We start from the raw sequence: 9,618 nt of genomic DNA, 5'->3' as shown, positions 1-9,618 counted from the left end.
CTCAAATACTCCCTAAGCCCTCAATCTTTCTTATACACTGAGGCCCAGAATAATACTTCCAACATTTCTGACTGAAAGGCATTTCATCAGAGGATCGTGTTCTAATTCTTGACTCTAAATTTTACATATATTTATATGTATATAAACATATGCATTATTTTTAAGCTTATTTTTACAATTTTATTTCATTCTTCACATTTTAAAATAAGGTCCGAATTAAACCTTATTTTCTCCATATTGTTTGTAGTTAGTCACTACAACATGGCCATTTTCTAGCACCAATTTTCCAAAAATAACAAAGATTTCATGAACAATAACTTACCCCAAGAAAGTATGCCCCCTTTCAAAAAATTCAAAATTTTAAAACATCAGTTGTTTGGTATAAGTTAGTATTTTTAAGAGTGTTTCCTGAAAAGGAAGTCTTAGGTGTAACTTAGTGGGAATATTGAAATATCAAAGCATACACAGTTTCTTATTGATATATACCACACCAATGCCATGAGAGGAGATATGGCTATACAGTCAAATGGACCAAAACATATCACTTGGATCCTTTCTACCCACACCAGTTCACCTTTAATACGTCTACCTTACCTTTCACTTTTGCAGCAAGCACTTCTGCAGCATTTTGAAGATCAACAGAATTAAGGTTCTGATGTTTATTCATTACAGACGTTAAAACTCGGAGAAGTTCATCCAGACGTATATAAATGACTTCTTTAAAACAGTCTTAAAAAGGGGAAAAATTTTTTTAAAATTTGTTTCCAAAGCAAAGTTTCATGAATCCAAACCAAGCCCATTCTGAAGAACATTCAAGTAGAAGCTGTGGCTCCACAATTTCTGCCTATTAGAAGTTCATTTCTATTTTCATTATTTGGAATCATATAAATTTACAGAGCCTTCTGAAAAAATTCAAACATTTTAATTAAAGATTTCAAAGGCTCTCCCAATTATGGTCAATTTAGCACAATCTTTTCATTCTTTTAAGTATCCACTTTTCTCAGTCTAAATATACTCTCCAGATTTCCCTTTGGGTACCTTTATCATATTAATTTTTACCAGAGTTAAAGCCTTATATTGTTTGATATACTAACCAATATTAAATAACACTTAAATTTAAGTTTCCACATGAGAATTGACTCTTTACAATAAGCAATTATCAAGCTATTAGAAACCAATAACTCATGGGCATTAAATATAATGACTACCATTTGATCTGCACATTTAAAAAATGTGTGATAATTTACATATGCTAATATACACAGATCTTTATACAGTTCAATGAATTCTTGCATTTAAAAAAAGTAAATTAGTTGCCAACATGAAAAATTGGAGGTTCTTTACAAAAATTCCAGATTTCCGCCTAGCCTTGAAAAAATAAAGATCCAGGCCCACATTCCTCCTTGGCCACAAGGAGCTGGAACTAAGTAGTGGCTGTTCTTAGGCATACATTGTTTCTCAGCACCCACTTGCCTACCCCCAGTCTAACCCACTCCTATACTTCATATCGGGTGTCTGCAGGCAGTTTTACAATCCTTATAAATAAGGCAACAGTACAATTTATCATCTGCACCAAGACGCTTCTGCAAGTGAAAACGGGCAGGACAAGCATGTTCCTGAACTATCCAGGCATGAGAAAGTATAGTCACCTACCTCTAAAAGCCCTGAAGTAATCCTCCTAAGTTTGAAAAGACACTGTATTAGCCAAAGGGGTGCTGATGCAAACAAAGTACGAGAAGTCTGTCAGTTTTTTAAAGAGTATTTATTTGGGGTAAAAGCTTACAGTTACAAGGCCCTGAAGAGTCCAAACCAAGGTACCATAAAAGGTATTTTCTCACCCAAAGTCTGTTGGCATGTGTTGAGGCAAGATGGTGGGCAACATCTGCAAGGGTTCAGCCTTCCTCTTCCTTCTTAGGCTCCGTGGGTCCAGCTTCTTCTGCTCTCAGGATCTCAGCTGTAGGTTGGAGGGCTTGTTTCTTTCCAGGCTCAGCTGCTCTGTTCTCTTCACAAGGTCTAGTCACAACTGAATGGCTCATCTCTCTTCCCGGGGCCACAGGATCAAAGGCCTCTCCTCTTGCATGTCTGTGGAGCTGTCTTCACATGTCTTGTCTTCACAAGATACACATCTTATTCTGTCTTCTCCTTGAGTGAGTGTCCATATATAGCCCACCAAGGGGGGAAGGACTCAACTGAGTTGTCCTAATGATGTGGTCAAATAAAAGCCTAATCTTAACATAATGTAATCAAAGACATCTCAGCTGAATCTAATACAATCAAAGGGTATCATGCACAGAGGAAGAGATCAGTTTACAAACATAATCTATATCTTTCTGGAATTCATAAATAATATCTAACTGCCACAGACACCTTAAATGCAGTACCCTGATGTAATTTTCCTTCTGTAACCTTATATAGCACTAGTGTTTAAAAACAGTGAATGTCTGAGTGCTTACTATGTACAAGCACAGTTAAATGAACCTAAAAGATATTATCTCATTTATTTTTCACATCAATTGTTACTAAGTAGATAGTATCTCCATTGTGCAATTGAGAATTTCAAGGAACACTGAGTTAAACTATGAGGTCAGAAATTTAACCCAGGGAGTATAATTCCAAAATCCATGCTCTTAATGTTATACTGTCTCCCTACTGAAATAGTTTTTTAGAATTTAAGATACTTTTAAAATATAGCACCATTTTAAAATTACATAAGTTATTAGATTTTTCAGAAATGTTAAGACAATTACTAGAAAAACTGTTCGTAGATTAAAAACATAAAAACAAAACATTCTACCATCAAACATTTGATTCATTAACAGTATTAACAAGACATACAAATGTGTAAGGTGACAGCGGCAAGAAAGGTGGTCCCCAGGTTGGGGCCTGTGTGCATCAGGGCAAAGAAAAGTATTCCAGATGGAAGCAATAAAAGAGTAATTTACCAGGTAATGCTGAAAGCAGGAAGAACAAAGGAGAAAAAATTAAAAAAACAAAACTGACTCTTCATGCAACAAATGTTATTGACAGCAAAAAAAAATACAGGGGGAAAGGTGCTGGTCCAAATAACTCTGGAAATGAGTGAAGTCTAGAAGGCTGAAGACAAAAGAAAATGCACTTATGAACGTACTATAGCTGATAAAGTTGTTTTCCATGGGGGTACGGTTAACCATTCTGATACTAATTATGTAAAGTGGACTTGAGCAATTAAGTAAACAGATGTCAGATGGTAGGAACCAGTTTTCTCGCTATTAGAGTGAGTTTACAGATAAGCAAGGCAAGGAGGCCAAAGTGGTTATAGACATTTCCGTAGAACTCACGTTTACTGTACTATAGAAACAGATGGCTACACACACTTACATTTAGGTTAGTATATGCACACATATTTATTTGCTCTGTCAGCTGAGAGAGTCTATATGAAATGACACCCTAGTATCTAATGCCCATATCTTGATTTCTAATACCAAATTCCAGGGTTAGAGAAATGGCTCATTCTAGGACTGAGGTTGGAAATATACAAGAGCATCTCATAGTGCCTGAAAGTAAGGGAGTCCTCAATCAAAGCAAAACACAATGATGGAGCTATGTCAAAGGGACAAAAGAGCCAAGAGAAAATGCTTCCAACAGCCAAAGCTGGAACAATCTGAGCAACAAAATAAATCTGGTAGCATTGGCTTATAAACCAAAGTATAAAAAAAACACGAGTTCATACTGACCTAAAAAGTGACTGGATAAATTAATAAATGGGGGAAAAGAGAAAAACTATTTTTGCAAAAGAATTCCAAATAACTTATGTAAATTCTTCATACTAAAGGAGGGGGAGCATAAGTGTGGGCTGTACATAGTGACTTCCTTCCAAAGAGTACAGTATGAAGGAAGTGAGGGGGGAATCATCTTACAATTGAGAAACCTGACAAATGCTACCACAGCCCAGTGATCAAAATCAACATCAATACTGATGAATCCTGTTGATAGTAATGTACCTTTAATATAATGTGATGACAATGGCGCTTTACCTGTCATCTTTCTCCCCAAAACCCATAACCCCATAATACTTGAGCTACAACTTCATAATTAACAAGCCCTCAACTACTGGTTTCATAAATGGTAAAAAAAAGTTCCAATTTTACGTTCTTAACCTATGCTGAATAATACGGTAGACATTAGCTACATGTAGCTAAGTGAGCACTCAAAAAATACCCACTGCAACTGAAGGGCTGAGTTTTTTATTTTACTTAAATAGCCATATATGCCTCAGGGCTACCATATTGAACAGTGCAGGTCCAGATAATTCCCATCAAACGTAGACCTGGTTAATGAAATGATGAAAACAAAGCAGTATTTTTACAGAGTACCTGCTATGTGAAACAGTTCAGGATGGAAAGGACACACTATTCTGCATCCGTATCCTCTGGGTTTCAAATCTCCAGGCCACCATTTGTTGGTATCACATAACCTAAGTCATACACATATCTCATCTGTAAAAAGGGGTAAAAATACTGCCCTTTGGAGAGGGGAGAAAGGAATTTAATGTTTAATGGGTAAAGAGTTTGTTTTGGGTGATGACAAACTGTAATAGAAGGCGGTGATGGTAGCACAACACAGTAAAAGTAAACGGCACTGTACTGTACATTTAAAAATGGTTAAAACTGCAACTTTTATGTTATCTATATGTTACAATAATTTTTAAAAAGTACCTGCACTTATGGAGACTATGTGATTACAAATTGTATATAAAAGTACTGGTAAAATATTAAACACTTTATACAATTACATATTTCTATACCTCTAGTTGGGGAAAGAAAAATAGTTATAAACCAATCACAAAGCTATCTGAGTGCAGCCTCAACAACTTGACTGCACATCACTACCTCATGACAGGCAGATAAAAGTATATATAGAAAATGGTATGCTGATTAGACCAAAAGAATAACTGTAGGGAAACGGACATTGGCCCAGTGGTTAGGGCGTCCGTCTACCACATGGGAGGTCCACGGTTCAAGCCCCGGGCCTCCTTGACCCGTGTGGAGCTGGCCCATGTGCAGTGCTGATGCGCGCAAGGAGTGCCCTGCCACACAGGGGTGTCCCCCGCGTAGGGGAGCCCCACGTGCAAGGAGTGCGCCCATAAGGACAGCCGCCCAGCGCGAAGGAGGGAGCAGCCTGCCGAGGAATGGCGCCGCCCACACTTCCCGTGCCGCTGACGACAACAGAAGCGGACAAAGAAACAAGACGCAGCAAATAGACACAGAGAACAGACAACCAGGGGAGGGGAGGGGAATTAAATAAATAAAAATAAATCTTTAAAGAAAAAAAGATTAATTGTATACCTATATTTTATATCCTTAAAAACTAATTTTTAAAAGCATCTTAACACTAACACACAAGTATTAATAAATAGGTAATAAATGACACCAAAAATCTGGCACCTTCCCTTTTAAATGGGCAAAAGACAAAATACTGGCAAGGTCACCAACAAAAAACTGATGTCTCCTTCACTAGTAAAGAAAAACAGTGTAATAGCTCTCTGCTGTCTGGCCACAGTTTACAGCTGTGGTGTAACAAAAGAAGAGCAGAAGCCCAGAATATTTTAATATCCAGAAAACAAAAGCTGTCTATAGAAACACCTAATAATATCACCCTAAATAACTATAGCATTCTAAACATTTTACCAGATTTTCTTAAGATTATATGTCATGTGATCCTTGTAATAATAATTCTACTAATAAGGAATAGTCTGATATTCTACAAAGCTGAAAATCATGATAAAAATTAACATAAGCAGTTTATCATACAGCTTTTCCCCTCTTTTAAAATGGGGCTAATTTATATGTTTATACATCCTGCCTTGTTTAAGGAGAACCAATAAAGGTTCTAACAATTCAAATCACTAAATAATATATTTCCAGAATTTGATTACAATGGTCTAAATGTACTTCCAAAGACAGAGAAAACAAATTCTTGTGAAATCCCAGATTTATTTTTAGATGGCATGCCTATATCCATTTAGCTCTAAAGGAAGAACCATGCATTAAAATCAATCCAAGCATAAATAAATGAAAGTTCTCTTGTCTTGCACACTCTTCAATGGGAGTTGGCTATCCAATAAATTATTTTTCCCTGTTATTAATTTACCAGACATAAATTGCAAGGTAGGTATAAGAGTTTTTTGATTGAGAGCAAAAATCTAATATTTAAGTTTTGAAGTACTAGCTTTCTTATTAAAAGGATAATATCCTTATATACTTTTAAAACTAAATTTCAGTGACTAAGAGCATTTCCATACATAATGCTTTATCTCAAGGAATACACTCCTTCTGCTATCTTGTATTTATTACTGTTTTTCTCCTTCATTTAGGATCAGCTCTCAACACCCTTCCTTCCTATTCTCTGAATTGTCTACTCACAAATTACAACTCAAAAAAATGTTGGGAGATAAGAAGTGGTCCAACTTGTTTTAAACTACTATCATTTTAAACCTGTAAAACAAAAGATAAATATGGAAGAATTTTAAAAGATATAAACTCTCCTAAGGAAAATAAAGAATACTTTTACTGTTTATAAATTAAAATATAATTTTTAAAAACCCAGTTAAGAACAAATCTTTATTATGAAGCTCTGCTTCTTTAAATAAATAGCAGATGTGTCTCATTTTGGTAAGAATTTCATTACAAGTATAATACTTACTATATTTATGATACCTTTCCACAATAGCAAGATAAGTTTATCACCATTTAATTATCATAATTAGACTTTACAATTAAGCTAATAAAATGAATGGGAATATTTATATACTTTTATTTATCAACTTAGTAATATTTATATAGTTTTAAAAGACATGATACCTGTTTTAAGAAAAACTCAAATACTAAAATGTGGAGGCTACAATTCAAGTTTAGTTTCTCTGGATATTTTCAACCTGAAAATTATACTTAGGTTACGAAAAAACTCTTAAAAGCAGCATTTAGTACAAGATACGTTTTTGGTTTCTGTTTCTCAAAACATACACCAGAAATAATTTACTTAATTTAAACACACAAAAATACTAACTGAAATCTTATACATTTCTGTGAAGTCCCAGGGGATCTCACCTAAGTAAGAAAACAGCAAATCTTCATTTTATATCTAGACATACTATTATGAAAATGGAGGGAAACGGACTTGGCCCAGTGGTTAGGGCGTATGTCTACCACATGGGAGGTCCGCGGTTCAAGCCCCGGGCCTCCCTGACCCGTGTGGAGCCGCTGACGACAACAGGAGCGGACAAAGAAACAAGACGCAGCAAATAGACACAGAGAACAGACAATCGGGGGAGGGGGGGGGGAAATTAAATAAATAAATAAATCTTTAAAAAAGAAAAAAAAAAACCGGAAATGAACTTCAATTTATACAAAGGAATAGGAGCTGCATCTCTATCAAGTATCATTACCATCAAATGTTGATATAAATGAGGCATTAAAAGTTGAAAGACGGGTACGAAATTCAAGTTAAGGAGTCCTTTACTTCAGGAGAATCAATTCTTTTGCTCCATATTAATTCCTTATTAGACAGAATAAATTTTGTGATTCACCCTTAATTCATGAAAAAGTTTCGGAACTTCTTTCAGTTAGATTTTTTTTTTTAAAGATTTATTTATTTATTGAAATCCCCCCTCGCCCCCCCGTCTGTTCTCTGTGTCTATTTGCTGCATCTTGTTTCTTTGTCTGCTTCTGTTGTCGTCAGCGGCACAGAAGTGTGGGCCGTGCCATTCCTGGGCAGGCTGCACTTTCTTTCACACTGGGCAAGTTCTCCTTACGGGGCACAGTTCTTGCACTTGGGGCTCCCTTACGCGGGGGACACCCCTGCGTGGCAGGGCACTCCTTGCGTGCATCAGCACTGCGCATGGGCCAGCTCCACACGGGTCAAGGAGGCCCGGGGTTTGAACCGCGGACCTCCCATGTGGTAGACGGACGCCCTAACCACTGGGCCAAGTCGTTTCCCTCAGTTTGATTTTTGAGAGAAAAATGTTCACTCAAATTCAGTCATTTTAGATAAATTTTGTCAACAATATGGAAAACTGAATCTAGGCCAAAATGTCTAAAATAGGAATTATAAGCAGTCTGCTTACTAAAGGCCAATCAATGCACTATGTTAACGTTAACAAGAAGGTTAAAATTCCAATGACTGGGGTGGACATCTAATTTTTTAAAGATGTGCTCAGCCAGAAAGGGCCAAGTCCATGCAGCTGTGGCAGGTATAATTCTGTTGTTTCATGTTAGTTACTTATAGCTATTGTGTGATTAGTCCCACTTAATGTATGTTACCAAGAAATATTAATAAATATCTACACCAGGGGGAAAAATTCCAATGATCTCAAATTTTCCTAATCACATGGACTCAACTGCTAGGAATTAAAGACTGATTTTCATTTTTTGTACTCTTGTTCTCTCATACTCACCAAAGTTTCTATTATTTATGGTACTACATTTGATTTATAAAATAGTTTACACAAAAAACATCAAACATTTGGCCAAAAAAATTAAAAAGCTATATACTATATAATTAACTAAAGCAGAATACCCTGCTCCTACCTCTCTGTACACACATATTTGTATCTTGGCTGGCACTTGAAATTTTACAAACTATCCAGTAAGAATGCTAAGAGAAAACAGTTGACAAACCTGAAAGAATAGCTTCTTTCAAATATAGTAACATATGGGAGAACTTCCTGATATCATTCACCAACTCCTTGATGTAATCCGGATCAAAAATGGAGTTGGAACTTACAGACTTCAGCCCCATTTCAGAAGCTGTAACATCAGTAAAGAGTTGGCTTGATGCCAAAACACGTTTTTTCTTTGTCTTTTTCTGTTTGTGAGCAATCATCCTTTCGTAAAAGTCAGAAAAACTGAAATCCTTGAAAGGGGAAGAAACAAAACAAAATATGAGAAACACAAATACTACATCAATCACAAAAAAATTATACTAGGTTTTCAACCAATATAGTCCATAGCCCATGTCAGTACTTTCTTTAAAAAATAAACAAAAAACAATGTACCACTAATAGTGACTTCCATTTATTATTCAGTGCCAGAATCCTGATAAATCTATGATATGCAAAATTCCATTTCTACCTTTCACAAGTGAGAAACCTGAGGCTTAGAGGTCTAATATCTGTCCAAGCTCTCAGCTGATAAATAATAAACCCAGAATTGCCCAAAACCCATTGCTCTTAATCATTTCCTCTTATTCTTAGGGTGTGTATATGTATTTTTTTTAAGTTGCCCTGAAAACATCACTGAGTGGAAAGGCATGTATCTCCCTTCATGATATCACCTTCAAAAATAAAGATGAAACATGCTGTTTGTAAAACTAAAAATCTTTTTCAAAAGATTTTTCTTCAAAATCCTCCCCCAATATTTACTATTTACTGTATGACCTGACAACATATAATCATATGTTTACCCTGGTCATTTATAACATTAAAATAACATCCTGACACCTACCTCACCAGGTTACTCTAAGTATTCAATAGGCTAAAGGCAAAGAAGTGTCCAGCACATACAAGCAGCTCAATATTTCAATTAAATTTGATTCTCCCTAACTGTATATAAACACACACACATTCTGGGTTATCAAGTCTCA

General features: G+C 35.8%; 1 non-coding gene across 1 annotated transcript in view; it reads right to left on the bottom strand.

Moving 5' to 3' along the window:
- Nucleotides 1-103: 103 nt before the first annotated feature.
- The window catches only part of LOC101421019 (uncharacterized), a 29,504-nt gene continuing 19,989 nt past the window's right edge, over nt 104-9,618 (bottom strand). Inside the window, exons 2-3 of the transcript XR_011649630.1 lie at nt 8,655-8,889; nt 104-729 (exon numbers count right to left, since the gene is read on the bottom strand). This is a non-coding gene — a transcript (uncharacterized protein). The remainder of the gene's footprint in view (nt 730-8,654; nt 8,890-9,618) is intronic.

The sequence above is a fragment of the Dasypus novemcinctus genome, chromosome 9, assembly GCF_030445035.2.
Source record: "Dasypus novemcinctus isolate mDasNov1 chromosome 9, mDasNov1.1.hap2, whole genome shotgun sequence".
NCBI classification, from domain to species: Eukaryota; Metazoa; Chordata; class Mammalia; order Cingulata; family Dasypodidae; genus Dasypus; species Dasypus novemcinctus.
Note: the sequence above shows the minus strand (reverse complement) of the source record. Positions and strands in the feature narration are given on the sequence as shown.